Raw genomic sequence first — 17131 nt, 5'->3', positions numbered from 1 at the left:
CATCTCTCCATGCCCCACTTCCACTTCAGTAGATATCTGTTGCACCGAGACAAACTTTTTTCTTTTTTTTTTTTTTTTAAGATTTATTTATTGTGTGTGCAATACTCTGCCTGCATTACACCTGCGCACCAGAAGAGGGCACCAGATCACATTATAGATGGTTGTGAGCCACCGTATAGTTGCTGGGAATTGAACTCAGGACCTCTGGAAGAGCAGTCAGTGCTCTTAACCTCTGAGCCATCTCTCCAGCCCCCCATCACTAAGACAAACTTAAATGTGTACTTTTGGAACTCCACAGCCCATGGTCTCTTCTCGGCCACTGCTGTCTCTGGCCCCTCCTGGTGGACTGTCATTAATTAGGACTTCCCACTCCTGAAATCTTAAGAATGCCCAGCTGTTTCCTAGCATGGAGTGGGGACTGTCCCTGCTCCCGCCCATGCCTCAGTCACTGGCTGGGGCCTGGACAGCAAACATTGGTTTCTTGGAGTGACATTCCTCCCATGTTTCTGACAACGGTGGCAGCAGGGTCCGGTGTCCTTCGCGTGAGCTGGAGTTTTATGAGTCTGTGTTTATGGGAAAGCGCTGTTACTATTCTTAGCCTGGCGGTTCTCACTTATTCATAGCTCCGTGCTGCTTGTGGGTGGAATGAGGAGTTATAATAGAGCGCAGGTGCCTCTCATTGTTTTCCGCTCCTCACTGGATCGTGTTTATTAAAAAGGAAATCACAGTGGTGTGTCTGGAACTGCGTCTGAACAAATAACCCACGGGGAGGAGTCCCAGGAAGGTGGGCAGGAGGCAGCACACCAAGAGAGGCAAAAACAAGTTTGTGCTAATTGGGATCAGGCAGTACTTTGCATGAGAATTCCGAACAAGAGTGTGGCTGCCACATAATTACTGCCCTCAACCTTTGTTGGCACACTTCACATACTTCTACAGAAGAGCCATGGTTTGAATTTAACACATTTTGGTTTTTTTTTTTTTTTCCTGGGCCTTTAAAGGAATTTGAAAACAGAATTGCACAAGTACAGGGATGAAAAGATGTCTTTTCTAAATGTTCAAGTTGTTCATGAGTATATTTGTACACACACACACACACACACACACACACACACACACTGACACATACATGTGTGCGCGCTACCACAGCACTTTGTAGACAACTATCTCACTTGGTTCTGTTTGCTTCCTTGGAAAAAGTCATTCTGACTCATTCAGATGAAAGGCTGGAGACTTCAATCGAAAGGAGCTAGCTGGTGGAATCCATATCACCATAATCTTGTGTCAATTTTCTAGCCAGATCCTTGAATGACTTGTAGATGTGCGTTTCTATATGTGGATGCAAAAGGCAATCCGTGGCCTATGCCATTGTGTTGGCCTGTGACACACCCCAAGAAATACTCCAAATCCTCTTACAGAGCCATGTAACAAATGCCTCTCTCTATTCAGCAGTCACTGCCATGTAAAAAGATGCACTGGACCTCACCCATGGCGTTGGTACTCATGGTCCTGTACCGTAGATAGAGCCATGCACAGATGAGCCAAGCACCAGGGTCACTTGCTGTAGTTCTACAGGGCACTAGAGAGGAAGAGAAATCGTCATTCAGATGGGAGGGGTACATCTGGATGTAGGTTCCACATCAGAGGACACTGAGGAGGTAAATCAATTAATCTTCCAGTCATCAAAGGACCAGAAAGGGCTTTCTAAGCCAAGGCACGAGCCTGGACAAACTTGGGACACCTGAGAACACTGACACATTTAGGAGATAGCATAGCATCCCCTAAATGGCTAACATGTCCAGTTTGTCCAGGGGATGCTGAGAAGATAGGCAAGCAGGACAAAGAGGAGTGGCCATCAAAGCCCACATCACTGACAGATAAAGAGGAAAGAGGGGAGGCATGTTCAGCGGATGCCTCCATCAACCATGGTCCTATTTTTAGAAGGGTCTAACTCCTGAAATACCTTGGTTCCTCCTGCCTCCCTGGCTCCTCGCCTCTCTGTTCATTGAACTGAAAAATTATCAGGGCTATATTCAGCCCTCGCCAATAATAACATGTAGCAAAAAATATCTCCTGGGTTGCAACTTAGGAGTGTTTTGACGGTTCCCAGCGAAGTCTTTGAGAGTCACAGTGTGTACCCCACCCCCACCCTGTCTGGCTTTTTGATGAGTAAAAAGTGGGCCTCCCTCCCCCACCAAATGATGTTCTTTGTGGCTTTTTTTTTCTTCTTCTCCAAGAACAGGTATATTCAAATGCATTCTTCACCTCTTCTTGAAACTGAGAAGCCACCAGGTACCCTTCTGGGGTAGGGGTGAGTGAGTATCAAGAGTTTGGCGGCCACCCACCTTTCTGCAAACCTGATGGGGAAGGAAGTATTCTCAAACCTCCATCAGCACCATGCTCCCATGAGACTAAAACTGTCTTCCTTATGGACAGGACATGAGCCTTAGCAACAAGGTACCAGCCGTAATTCACACAGGAAGTGGGAGTGGATTGGATGGGAAGTTATCATGATCATCTCTGCCGTCATTTCCCCTGAAGTTCTAGCTATTGTTTCCTCCAGCCGAAGGAGCTTTGACCTTTGGCTCACAGCTTCCTCCTGAATCAAGAGCCGACTACACACTTTCAGCCTGCTCTCACTGACGTTGCTCATCGAGTATATAGCGAGGTTCTTTAGGATCCCGTGTCCTTCTGAGTCAAGGTCAGTGGTAGACACCGGACACTGAATGCAGGACCCATGTCGTAATGCTAATTACTCTTTATCATGGAGATCACATACGTGTTTGGCCCACTGACCACCACGAGCCTATTCAAAGGCCTCGTGGCTTCAGAAGGCTCCAGTTCAGCTTCTAAAACATAGAAGACACTTGGGAAATGAACCGGGGAGAAAGCAAATGCACAGCATGTTTCAAGGATGTGAGGTGGTGCTTTCAGGACGAGTCCTAGCTTTCATTGGACAAGGGGCATAGAAAGTGGCACCCTGGCATCTGGAACCAGGCCTGCTTGCATTGGGCATGCGCTCACTCTGCTCACTCTGACTTAGTTGAAACCGTGCCTCCCTCTCCTCAGTTTTCTTATCTGTTAAATGGGGATACGTGCTACTTTGCTTCCACTTACTATGATAAACACGGCCAAAAGCAACTTGAGGAAGGGTTTACGTGACTTTATGGATTAAAGTTTATCTTTGAAGGAAGCCAAGGTAGGCAGTCAAGGCAGGAACACGGAGACAGGAACTGAAGCAGAGACCTCGAAGGAGCTCTGCATACTGGCTTGCTCCTCTTGGCTTGCATAGGGGTAGCACCACCCACAGTGGACTGGGCCCTCTAACATCAATCAGTAAAGTCACAGATATCCACCAGTCAGTCTAATGGAGGTAATTCATTGGCTGAGGCTCCGTCTTCCTAGGTGACTCTATTCTGTGTCAAGGTGACAAAAACTAACCAGCACAGCATCCCGAGGACCCATGCAGAAGGTTGGGTCATAGGGCTTAGGAGCTGTGAACACTGCTGCCCACTCGGGGTAGTGTGTGTGACCTGCTAAGAAGTGTAAGCTCTTCTCGTTTGGCATCGTTGCGGTTGAGCTCAGGGCCTTGCAGGTGCCGAGCGAGTTCTGTATCGCTGAGCTACTGCCCCAGCCCAGAGCTGTAGTCTTTAGGGGTCTGCTTCTGTTGGTGTCCTTGTGGGCACTTAGTTCACCAAATCCCAATATGCATGTCTTCATGTCTTCTGTGAAGATTTAAGATAGCCCTGAGGTGCTTGCCTAGCAAGTGCAAGGCCCTGGGTTTGGTCCTCAGCTCTGAGGAAAGAAAAAAAAAAAAAAGAGATACCTCTGAGGGAAAGGAGGGTATATGAGCATGAATGCAGAGCAGGGATGTTTCAAGGATTAGGTTTTTAGGAATTACTGTTCCTTGGCTTCTTTATCCTATCACATTCTTGGCTGTCTTCCCTGACTCTCCTCCCTGTCTCTCCTACATAAAAGACATTGACATTGAGCGTGTGCCATCCGTGTGTCCACACCGCACAGCAGGACATTGTATGATAATTTGGAGGTGGCTCATGTCTGTATGGTCAGCTCAGTGGTCACCCATAGCTACCAAGCACTTGAAATGTGGCTAGTGTGACCGAGGGCCTGGGAGCTTGATTTGATTGAATTTAATTTAAATAATTTAAGCAGCTGGATGTCCCTGGTGGCTGTCGTATTGGGCAATACCATGAAGGCAATACAGACTCACATAAAAGGCAACAGTATGCTTTGCTCCTGAGAGTCTCTGGTCCTACAAGGGTCTGACACCCTGAGTGACAGTCAACAACAGATTAAACCTGACCATGGAGACTGGTACCCAGTGCTGAGAAAGCTGGTGTTGCCATAGTATCCAAGAAGATGCTAGCATAGAGTGCAGAGGTTCTGCAAGCTTGTTTTCTCTTAAGATTTATTAATAATGATAATTATTATTATTACTATTACTTTGTGTGTGTGTGCCTGAGTGACTTTATGTGTACCATGCATGTACGGGTACCTTTGGAGGACATCAAATATCCTGGAACTGGGGTTTACAGGCAGTTGTGAGCCTCTCCATGTTGGTGCTGGGAACTGAACTCAGGTCCTCTGCGAGAATGGCCACTGCTCTTAACTACTGAGCCATCTCTTCGGCCACTGTTTGCTTATTTTTAAAGTGTGTGTATGGTGGGAAGGGTGGTTGAACATAAGCACGTGTGTGCTGTGGTACACACCTTGTGTGAATCAGGATTTCTCTAGGCATCCACTGCTACAAAGACAATGCTCCCTTCCTCTCATCTCCTGGTCTGTAAATTTGTGCACTACCTCACCAGCTCTGGCAAGGAATCCTTCTGAGGATCTGGGCTTAGGGCATCGTTCTCACACAGCAAGTGTGATACCCACTGAGCCATCTCCCCAGCCTGAGAAATTAAGAAAAAAAAAACCTGCTTATTTTGTGTGCAGGTCAGAGGACAATTTCTGGGAGTAGATTTTCTCTTTCCATCAGTGAGTCCTGGGGGTAGAACTCAGGTTGCATAGCACTTAACAAATGCTTCTCACTTGCCAAAATCTCAGGATAGCCTCTTTCTTCTTTCTTTCTTTCTTTCATTCTTTCTTTATTTCTTTATTTCTTTCTTCTCTCTCTCTTTCCCTCTCTCCCTCCTCCCTCCTTCTCTTCTTTCTTTTTTCTTCTTCTTCTTATCTTTATCATTTTATTATTATTATTATTATTATTATTATTATTATTATTATTATTATTATTATTATTAATTGACAGGATTTCTCTGTGCCTGTCCTGGATTCACTTTGTAGACCAGGCTGTCCTGGAACTCACAGAGATCCGCCTTCCTCTTCCTCCCCGAGTGCTAGGATTACAGATGTGCACTACTTCCCTGGCTAGAATAGCCACTTTCTATACATACACATGCCAAGGAAGTTTGCCTTGATGGAGGCTGTTACCACCAGCTACATAGATGACATGTCTGAGATTCAAGCCTGTGGCAGTCTCCTCTCCCAACTTTGGCTTATTATCAGGGTGAGGCTAATTTCCATGCACCCTACTCTTCCTGATTTACCCTTTCACCTCTCTAGCAACTCTATTGGGTTCTTCTTCACTCCATTTCTGGGTAACCACTGACCCGCCCCCTTTAGTCCTCACCCTGCTGAAGGCAAGTTTCATATGACTGGCTTAGCACTTGGTAAAGAATGAGGTGACAGCAAGACCACAAGCTAATAAATATACCAGTATTTACCTAATGTCGGACCTCAGTGTGATTGATGTGTGTGTTGTTGAGCAGGGTGTCACATGTTCATGCTGTCATCCTGGTCTCAAGATGACTGTGAGGATGCGGCCAAGTCATTTCACAATTTGGGTGAGTGTTCCAAGCTTCTCGGAAGACCGACGCAATAGAAATTCAAGGTATGAAATTAAAGGTGTGATCTCCCAGTCATTTTATTTAGCACCTTCTCCACTGTGTTTTCTCAGCACATCAGGTGAGAGCTTCGTTTACCTACTCCAGACCCACGAGAGTGTGCAAAGGAAGGTTTACAGAGCTCTTTAAAGAAAGATTTCTCTTGAAAAAAAAAAAGCAAACAAACATAGAACCGATTGCATTTGTGTCCCCAGCCAGGCCTGAGCAACTTCTGTCCTGGCCATTGAGAGGCACTGGTCTGTGAGTTCCCCCCACCCCTGCCGCATCAGCAGCAGGCTAGCCCTTTTAAGGACCGCCCACGTTCACCCAGCAGTGTGCATTTCCTCCAAGGTGGCTCTTGGCAGGGATATGATACTTCCCCACCTCCCAGCAGTCACCTGCTTGCTTCATTCCAAACCCTAGTTTAGATTCCCAGCTATTTTGGGGGGGGAGTTGACAAGTCTGAACTAAAGCAATGAACTTAATCTTCTTGTGGAATGCTATAGCTGGAAGGAGTTTGTGGAACACTCTATAGTATCTAAAATTATCTGCCCTGCATATCCCACCATTGGGAAACACAGATGTGGTTCCAACAAGTCACTTTAATTTTTAAAAATAAGATATTAGAGTCCAGAAAAGGCTGCCACCACTAAGGCTAGCTAATACCAAGGTGAATGGCTTCTCTACAAACATAAGAAAGCAAATGGACTCCAATTTATAGTTAAAAAAAAAAAAGGCAGGTTAAAAAAAAAAAAGCAGGTTTGTTGGGACAGCTCTTGTGTGGGCTTACTGACCTCACAGGAGGTTTTAATGATTTAAAAAATAAGAGAATAAGATGCCAAGATGCCAGGCAACAGATATTCTATAGAGGTTTATTAAATGAGCATGGGGAGAGAAGGAAAGAGGGGTACCCCAGAGACAGACAGAGACAGAGAGATAGGGAGAGAGAGGAAGAAAAAGAGGCGTAAGAGAGAAAGCAGGTAAGAGGGAGGGGCAAGGTGGGTCTGTCCTTTTATATACTGCGCAAGGCCACACCCCCATGGCAGGTAGGCAATGACATCACAGGCAGGCAGACTGAAACAGAATCCTAACAGGAGGAGGTCAGTGAAGTTGCAAGGCTGGCCTAGGCTGGGGGCTTTTAAAAGGGAAATAGAGGCCTGTGGTGGTGTTAAGGTGAGGTACTGGGGTTATAGCCTTATTTGGTGAGTTTATGGCCCTGGAGGTGGGCCCTAAACTCTAGAACTGGTTTCTCCAGTGTTTTGCTCTGGCTTTTGAAAGCTTGGGCTCCTGGTCAGAAGAGAAAAGTGTGGACCTCTTGGTCCAGGCCATCTTGCCTTTGTCCCCAATCCTTCAGCCCAACAGAAGAGTCTGTTTGCGATGCTTTGTATTGTTGTTTTACCTCTTACTTGTCTATGGGTAGGCTGTATGCCAATCTCCGCTTTAGTGCTGAGGAGCCCAGGGCTAAGAGAATAGCCGGTGGCCCCTCCCAGCCCACACAGCTAGTAAATGTTGGAACTGGGACCACCCATAGTCAGCCTGATTTGGGAGCTCTTTTTCCTAACCACCATAGAAAAGAGACTCTGTGTGTGTGTGTATATGTGTGTGTGTGTATGTATGTATGTAGAGACATATATATATATATGTGTGTGTGTATGTATGTATATATAATCTGTCTATCTATCTATCTGTCTGTCTGTCTATCTATCTATCTATCTATCTGTCTAAGTATGTAAAATCCCAGGCAGCAAGTTGTTGACAGCAGTGGGATTTAGACTTTCAGCTCGATAGGGCAGGAAAAGGAGGTGGCCTGGGAACTGGGAAGGCATAAAGGTTGTTCTTTCTCTCTCTTCACCTCCTGTGTTACCTTAAAACCAAAGGCTCCAGATTGTAGACACAAAGGTAGACAGAGGAGCCTCTACTGTGAGCCTTTTTAGCCAAAGCGCAGGCCTGGAACACCTCCAGCCATCTCAGGCACAACCAAGAATTGCATCAAAGGGAAGGTTGCTTTGCTCATTCTTGCAGCCAAGGGCTTGACCAGAGGCAGCTTCTGGGAGGGGAGCTTCATTCTGGCTCATTCTTCAGGGCTTGAAGTCCAGTTTGGCAGGAAGGTGGACACAGCCACAGGAGCTTGACCAGACGCACCCGTCAGCATGGGGAGGGGAATGTTAACAGTCTGCTGCCTTTCTCCTTTTCCTTTTTGTGCAGTCTGGGACTTCAGGCCACGTGGTCATATCATCTGCATCAAGGGATGTCTTTCCTTGTCAGGTGTCTTCCCTGGAAAGAGACCCTCACAGATACACCCAAAGTTGTGCCTCACAAATGCCCCAGGGAAGCTTTCCTGAAAGGTGCTACCCTGTGGAGCTTTAAAAAAAAAAGAAAACAAGGTGGTTTTTGTTGTTGGTTGTTTGCTGCTTCTGTGGAGGGTTTTGGTGCTGTTGTTTTGTTAGATGAAGCTGGCCTCAAACTGAGAGAACCTCCTGCCTCTGCCTCCCCAATGCTAGGATTAAAGGGGTACACCACTATCATGACCCCAGCCACAACAGCATGGTCAGTTAATAGTACTAACAGGGTTCTAGGTACTTTAACTCTCGGTCTGACCCCTAGAGGCCAAAAGAGGCAGGCCCACAGAGCCCAGAAACTCAGGGTTCTGTCTACTCAGTTCCCAATTTGAAAACATCGTGGGATTTGTGCTTAATTCATTGAGATCACTCTTCACCTTTGGGCATCATAGAGAGCTGAGGGCTATAATAAAAATTCACCCAAACCAAAGAGACCCTTGCCTTTACATGGCTCGTGTAGAGTTGGGGAGAGGATATTCAACAAGCAGACAAGCCAGTGTGCAATATTAGGGTCCAAGAGGAGTGCTGGACAGATGACTCCGTGGTTAGGAACACTTGCTGCTTGCCTAGAGGACCCAAGTTTGGTTCCCAGCACCAATGTCAGACACTCACAATGTCTGTATCTCCAGCTGCAGATGATGTCAACTTTTGTCACACACGTGCATGTGCACATACCCTAGCCCTATATACATGTAATTAAAAATAAAACAAATCTTTTAGAAAAGAAAAAACTCAACTGGACATGTGTGTGTGTGTGTGTGTGTGTGTGTGTGAGAGAGAGAGAGAGAGAGAGAGAGAGAGAGAGAGAGAGAGAGAGAGAGAGAGAGAATGAGAGAGAGAGAGAGAGAGAGAGAGAGAGAGAGAGAGAGAGAGAGAGAGAGAGAGAGAGAGATATGAAGAGCATGCTGAAGAGATGAGAAGTGAACCGAGAAAAGAGAACCCGTACGGTAAGGGAGAGAATGTTCCAGGCAAAGTGGGCTGAAATGCAAACTCCCTGAGGGTGGGAGGTATTGGCACACACCTTTAATCCTAGCACTTGGGAGGCAGAGGCAGGCGAATCTCTGTGAGTTTGAGACTAGCCTGGTCTACAGAGTGAGTTCCAGGACAGCCAAGTCTATGCAGAGAAACCCTGTCTCAAAAAAGCCTTTAAAAACAAAGTTTTGCCATCTTTATGGGCTGGACCAGAGCAGCTTCTGTGGTTCAAGTAGCATGGGGTGTGGGCAGATTGAATATCAGCCATAGTTTTATTTAAACAGGAGAATGACAGCATCAGGGGTGTGTCTGGCTTCCTGGAGAGTGTGTATTTAGAGAGCCACAGGGATGGTTTTAGATAGCAAGCCTGCAAATGGGAGGCCAGATGAGCAAGAAGGGTGTCTAGTTCCCTTCAGCCCCTCAGAAGTGATTGTTGTTTGTTTTGGGTTTTTTGTTTTGTTTTGTTTTGTTTTGTTTTTTTGTAGTTACCATCTTTTAAATAAAAATCTCCTAAGCTACAGAGTAGTTTTCTGGACCCAAACAGATGTTCTGTCATTTGGAAGGTATGTCACGGCAGGGCTGTGTTAACATGGTCACTACCACTGTGGCCTTTGTGAGAAGCCAGGGATTCTTCTAGAACTGGCACCTTGGTACCTCTTCAATGTCCTCTCATAACTGGGCACTTGGGCATCCACAGAGCTGTATAGGAATTCCATCTCTTGTTGTTCGCTTTCTATATCTGAGGCTGGGAGGGTAAGGAAGAGGAGCTGTTATACATCTCAGAACTGTGTCCTCATCTCACTGTCCCCCACTGGATACCTCTCTGTCTCACTTCTCCTTCTTCACTTTCTCTTTGTCCCCAGGAAGGAAGTCATGGTCATTTAAGGACTGCTTTCAGTTCTTGGCCTGGCTGTGGTAGGAGTGGATGTTCAGACCTTCTAAGAAAGAATGTGTCTTTCTCACCGAACACACTTACCTTTCCCACTCTATACACATGCTATGAGTTAGTCTCTTACAAGGATTGATTTTATCTTTTCAATAAAAACGATATCAGTGACGGTGATTATGGTAATAACAACATGATGGTGGGATCTGCAGGTGACAGGCACTGAGCTCTTTCCTTGTTTCATGAAGTATTCCTGTGACAATGTCTGAGTTCTCATGAGAAGCCGTTGGTGCCATTACTTTCTTCCTAAAGCTATGTGTAAGCATAAGCCGAGGATGCCAGTGCAGACAACATGGCTCCCAAAATTGCCCCTGGGTCTAGGGAGACAGTTCAGCGGGTTAACTGCTTGCTGAGCAAGCATGGGGATCTGAGTTTGGATCCCCAACACCTATGTTAAAATGTTCTGCATGGCCACTCATGTCCAAAAAACCCAACATTGGAAATCTGGGAGAACAATGGCTCCCAGGAGCTTGCTATCCAGCTACTCTAGGCAAAGCAAGGCTAGTTCTAAGTTCAGTGAGAGACTGTGCCTCAAATAATATGATAGAGAACAGTAGAGAAGATGCTTGATCAGCCTCTGTCCTCTACATGTGCACACAAAGGTTAGCACACCTGCACACTTGCACACCACACACATGTATCCGCCAAACACAAAGACATAATGAGTTTTTAGAAAGACTTATTTAATTTTAGTTTAATGTATTTGTATACCTGGATTCCTGTGTTCCGCAGGGGCCGCAGGCACTTCAAACCCCCGAACCATCTCTCCAGTATGCATTTCTTTTCAAGTGCTCTTAACCGCTGCCAGACTTTGATGAGTCCTCTGTGTTGGTAGCATAATAGCAGTAATAACATTTCCTTTTCCAAAGGCTTGGAAAAAGAAGCCAACCAGCCTGGCGAGATGGCAGAAGAGCTGCATCATTGGTCTAATTTGTATTTCCTTCCTGTGACCTGGCTGGGTCTTCTTTCCCTTCCTCCCACCCCTCATCCCTTCCTCTCCTCCTGCCACCTGCACCTGGCCTGACCCACTCACTCCACTTAACCTCTCTGTTTCTCACTCATCCTCCTGGCAGCGAAACCATTTCCCTTCACTGGTGGGCATCACCACACACTCTTCTGCTTCCTCTGCTTTTCTTCTTCTTCTTCTTCTTCTTCTTCTTCTTCCTTCTTCTTCTTCCTTCTTCTTTCTTCTTCTTCTTCTTTCTTCTTCTTCTTCTTTCTTCTTCTTCTTCCTTCTTCTTCTTCTTCTTCTTCTTCTTCTTCTTCTTCTTCTTCTTCTTCTTCTTCTTCTTCTTCTTCTTCTTCTTCTTCTTCTTCCTCTTTCTTCTTTTTGACAACTGCCTTTCTTAGCTTACAGCTACAGCCCCCACCCCATCCTCTTCCCTTTCCTGGTCTGGGAGGAGGACAGCATATTGGTACTCTCCTTTCAGGCTGTGCTCCCAAAGTGTTTTGGGGAGTCGAGGAGCACATCCAGCGCAAAAGAGTTTGGTAATTACACTCAAACTAAATTTGAGAGAGTGATTTTAGTCAGTAAAATGTTGGCTGTGAAAGCATGTGGACCCCGAGTTCATCCCTGAGTACCCACATTTTAAAACCTAGGCATGATGACGCAAGCCTGTAATTCAATGTTGGGGAGGAGGAGACTAGTGGTTCCTCAGGGACTGCTGCCAGCCAGCCTACCCAAATCAGGTCATGAAGACACCTGCCTCAAGCAATCTGTGGCTGGTTCTTGAGGAACAAGGCTTGAGATTGACCTCTGCCTTCCACAAGTATGCATACACATGAACAGGCACGCACACACACACACACACACACACACACACACACACACAAACACACACACACACTCAATGATCATCAAAAAATGAGTGCCTTCCCTTGTCCCCACCAGCTGAGTGGCTCCACCCTTACTCAGCCCTCCATATCTAGTCTCTATTTACCATTCCCTCAGTTTCTTTTTAGTGTACCACTTCTGTGTCCTATTTTGTTCTTTGTTGCATTTTGTCTACTGTAATTGAGGCATGTTGGCAGCATTATTACAGGACCACCAAGGCTTGGCACACTGGGTTTTATGAACATGTAATGCAGCCAGTTTTAAGATGATTTTTAATTTTGTGTCCCACTAAGAACGAGAATAAACATTGTCAGTTAAGCAGTGATCCAAAGCTCCCTTCTCTCTTAGGATTTACATTGTATACAGCAGGAAGGCTTTGGCTCCTTTAGATGTGGCTTTATTCTATAGCAGGCCATTTTCTTGCCTTTCTGAAAGTCCAGTGTTTGGATTGCAATTATAATCACAGTGCAATCTCTCTGAAGACACTTCCAATGTCAAGCCCATTGTGGTTAGCACCAGCAGTGTATTTACACAAAAATGGGAACATATGACTCATACATTAAAAAAACAAAACAAAACAAAACCCTACACCTTCATATGGGGAGAGATGATTTATAATGGCTACATGATAGCCAGGGTGTAGGCTTCGCCTGAGCTCTGGTTACAGGATACAGGGCTCTGTGCAGTTTAGCATGACATGCTGAGGAGCACAAGGGAAGATCTGGGCTGATGGGGGCACACCTGGCCATGAGGAATAGGTGGAGTAGGAGATGCTGCTGCAAAAAGAGAAAGCTGATAGGAAGAATTTGCACTCAGCCACGTGCTAGGCGAGCACTCCTGCCAAGCAGATTGCTCTGTCCAAAAGCAGGGCCCCAGTGGAGAGTGGGAGAGGCTAGCTAGGCCTTTACGAGGTGAGAGGGGCTTAGGGAAGCAGAGCAGAGAAATGGCATTCATTAGGCAGCATGTACCAGCCATGCCCGGTGGGGTTTTTTTGTTGTTTTTATTGGTTTTGTTTTGCAAAGACATGAATGTCTTCTAAAAAGTAATGGCAGTGGTGATGATAACAGTGATGCTGATGACAATGGCAACAGTTATGACTACAATGTTGATGATGGCAATGATGACATGGAGGTGACATGTTCTTGGGACTCACTTTGTCCCATTCAGTGTCCCTGATTCTCTGTGTACAATGGCATGTGGAGTCTCTGTGATCCTCAGGCTACAAAGTGAGAAGAAATAGCAGTAACTTCTTCAAAGAGTGTTTGTGAAAATTAAATGGGTATTTATTAAGTGCCTTGATGAGATCTTTGGTTGGTTGGTTTGGTTTGTATTTCAAGACAGGGTTTCCCTGTGTGGTCTTAGCTGTCCTGGATTTGCTTTATAGACCAGGCTGGCCTTGAACTCACAGAGATCCACCTGCCTCTGCCTCCTGAGTGCTGTGACTAAAGGCATGTGCCACCACGCTTGTCGTTGATGAAATCTTGACATTTGCCAGACTCTCTGTAAATGTCAGTGGTGATTGTTGTCATTGATTCATTGATTGATTATGCATGTGTGTGTAATGAATGAGTGTGCTAGTGTTCGTGTGCACACACATGTGTATAGGAGTGCATGTACACATTTGTGTGGTGTATACAGAGGCTAGAAACTGTCATCAGCTGTTTCTCTCTCTGTTGATTTCTGCTTTATTCTTTGAGACAGGGTCTCTCATTGAGCCCGGAACTTACCTGTTGGCTAGGCTAACTGGCCCGTGAGCTCTGGGGATCTGCTTGTGTCCTCCAGCCTCAGTTCTGCCTGTGCCTCGATTGTAGACATGTGTGTCCAAGCCTGGCTTTTTACATGTGAGGGCTGAGGATCTGGATTTAGGTCCTCATGCTTGATGGCAGGCATTTTAGGCTCCTGGGCCATCGCCCCAGCCCTACCATTGACACTTAGCCACTCCAGTTAAGGGGTTAATGAGAAGGATCCCAGTGAACAGTCTAGAAATGAGATGCTGGAAGCCTCCATCAAACACCCGTTAGTCCAGTGTGGGCTTCTCTTCTTAGCCTAATACACCTTCCTGTCCATCTCAAGGGACAGTATACCAAGGGATACTATCAGGTGGCAGTTCCTAAAGGTTCTCTGGAAGAAGCAGGCAGTGTCTGGACAGACGTCATAGTCAAAGCCATTGTCCCCATGTCTGAAAGCCAGGTACCCAGCTGGGTAGAGAGGCCCAGGGGCCAGGCTGGATAAGTGCAGCTAAAGGGGCCCAACCCAGCTCCCAGGTGGTCCAAGTAGTCACAGTGATTCCAGTCAGAGAGAAATTTAAGTTGCAGAGGCTTGCACCATCTCCGGGGAATACGCTAATTGAGAAATAACATCCATAAAAATAATTCAATAGTCAATCGCACAGCTAAAAACAGTAACCAAGTGTGTCTGGCTGTCTGTAAGAATTAAACAAAGTGAGATGGAGTACCTTCAGCGGCGAAGGAGCCGTGACACTTCTCTCTCTGCCCACCACCTAGGGCCAGGTGCCTCTTCTGGCTGCAGACTTCTCAGGGCTCAGCAGGAGCTCTTAGCACCTTCCTCTGAAGGGCTCTCTCCTAGAGAGACTCACTTAAGGCTGTTTCTCAGAATACAAGGTGACAGGCTCACCCAGGGGTGGTAATTTTTGTTTTGGTTTGTTTTGATTTGTGGTTTTCTGAGACAGTTTCTCTGAGTAGCTTTGGCTGTCTTGGAACTCACTCTGTAGACCAGGCTGGCTTTAAACTCAGAGATCGACCTGCCTCTGCCTCCTGAGTACTGTTTATGTTTAACCACTAGCTTTCAGAGAAGAGCACTGTGCTTATCATGTCTTGGTAAAGATTTACTTATTCATGTTATGTGCATCTCTGTTTTGCCTGCATGTATGTCTTTGTGAGGCTGTCGGATGCCTTGGAACTGGAATTACAGGCTGTCATGTGGATGCTGGCAATTGAACCTGGGTCCTCTGGAAGAGCAGTCAGTGCTCCTAACCACTGAGCTACCTCTCCAGCCTTAAGATTCTTACAGAGTACAAACATGATGTAGACACAGCCCCACAGCTCACAGATAATAAATAGGAAGAGAGTCACGATAGATAGTTTTCTCTTGGTGCTTTTGCTAAATTTGGCTGCGCCGATGCAGGTGTTGCCCACCCATAGTTGCATACAGGATTGGGATGTGCATCTCCAAAATGAATATCAGTTGGCACCTTCACTTGCCACAATAAGCAAAAGTCAGAACGGGTGCTTGAGGTGCTAACTGGGACGTCGGTTGCTCGGTACAGACATGACCCTCCCCACTGAAATCGCTGTTCACAGTGGAGCATCTGTACGACACGTCAGGCTTTATCTGACTTGATATCATCTTCCTGCATCCCATGCTCAAGTCCAGACAATAGATAAAACTGTAAATCACAACCCTAGTCTTCAGAGGCTGCCTACTGTCCCCATGGTGTGGATGCCACGGTGGCCAGTTTTACAGTTGTCAGTGTGACATTACCACACACGGGGTAAGGAGATACATAGCATACACAATGATGTCAAGAGCACAGATAAGAGGAAAACAGTACATTCACTGGTGTTAAGGAGTTTTGAGGTTTTTCTTTCTTTCTTTTTTTACCTTTTGGCGGCATAATTTGTCAGGTTACACAGTGTGATTATTTCTTTCGGAACTTTGGCTGAGATATATCTTACACACATGACAACCAAGCCCGTTATTAAAAGTGTGCAATTTGATTACAGGGTTGATCATCCCCTCTTCATCATGGGCTGATGTTATAGCAGCCTGTTCTCCATAAGAGAAATGCTGGAGCAGAAGAGATAGCTCAATGGATAAAGTGCTTGTCATTCAAGTTCAGTTGTGGGGAAGCACACAGCTTAATTCCAGGGCTGTGAGAGACGGGAAGCAAGAAGAGAAAAATGCTCAGAAACTCACATGCAAGCCAGCTTGGCATACGCAGAGGTGGCCAAGAGAACCTGCCTCAATCAAACAAAGTGCAAGGTTAGACCAGTCCCCTGAGATTGCCTTCTGACCTTCACATCTGCATTTCTGACCTCCGCAATGCACCCTACACACATATGTACATGCACATGGCTGGATGCACATATCTACACAGACCGCCCCCAAGACACAAATCATACACATACAGAAGGTGAAAAGAGTCCTCCCTCATAGCTGTCACTGTTCACTCTATTTCATTACTGTGTTACTGTGTTCTTTAAAGAAATGGTTTTTGTAAGTTGCTGGCAGGTGTACAGCATTTCCTTCATGCCAGGAACTTTTCTGATATATTTTCTGGCGATAGAATTGCTATTACAGTCACCACTTTGCACAGTAAAGTGTAAAATCCAGTGGCTTTTTTTATATTTGCAATACTGAGCTCCAGTCAACACTTTAATTCCTAAACATTTTGTCTCCACCCCCCCCGCCCCCGCCCGCACCAAAGAAGCTCTGTATCCATTAGGCTGTCGGTTCTCATTTCTTTTCCCCAAACCCCAATAATAATTAACCTTCAGATTTGTGTTCATACACATGGCTATTGTGGGCATTGTGTTTACATGGAGGCATGGGGTGTATGGCCTTTGGGGTCTGCCTTCTTCCACTGGCAGAATGTCTCAAGGTTTATTCATACGGGAGACTCTGGCCCTATTCTATCCTTCTTCTTATGAGTGACTAATGTTCACGCTGTACAGTTCTCCATTTATCAGTCACCAGTTGCCAGGCATTGCATGGTCTCTGCTTTGGGGCTATTGTGAGTTATGCTTCTGTAAGTGTTTATATCCTGGTCTTTTGTGGGCACCTGTTTTCTATTCACTTGGACATTGGAATGAAAGAGCCGGGTCATATGGTAATTCTATATAAAGCACTTTAAAGAGATATAAAGTGGTTTTTCATGTTGGCCTCAATATCTACATTCCCACTAGTGAATGTATGAGGGTTATAACCTCTCCTTTCCCTTGACAATACTTGTATTTAAAAAAAAAATTTATAACCATCTCAGTAGGTGATTTTGTTTTTGCTTTCTTCAGTGACTAATGATGTTGAGCAGTTTTATGTGTTTATACTTATTTGTTTGGTGGAGATTTTTGTAGTTTTACATTTTGATGTGCATGTATATGTGCGTGTAAAGGTCAGA

At 45.7% G+C, this 17131-nt stretch overlaps 1 protein-coding gene across 2 annotated transcripts in view; it reads left to right on the top strand.

Moving 5' to 3' along the window:
• Window positions 1–17131, top strand: part of WWOX (WW domain containing oxidoreductase) — a 918103-nt gene that overhangs the window by 538965 nt on the left and 362007 nt on the right. The gene's annotated exons all lie outside the window — the stretch shown is intronic.

The sequence above is a fragment of the Acomys minous genome (assembly GCF_964271855.1).
Source record: "Acomys minous genome assembly, chromosome: 14".
In the NCBI taxonomy this organism is placed as follows: domain Eukaryota; kingdom Metazoa; phylum Chordata; class Mammalia; order Rodentia; family Muridae; genus Acomys; species Acomys minous.
This window is presented reverse-complemented; position numbering and strand designations above follow the sequence as displayed.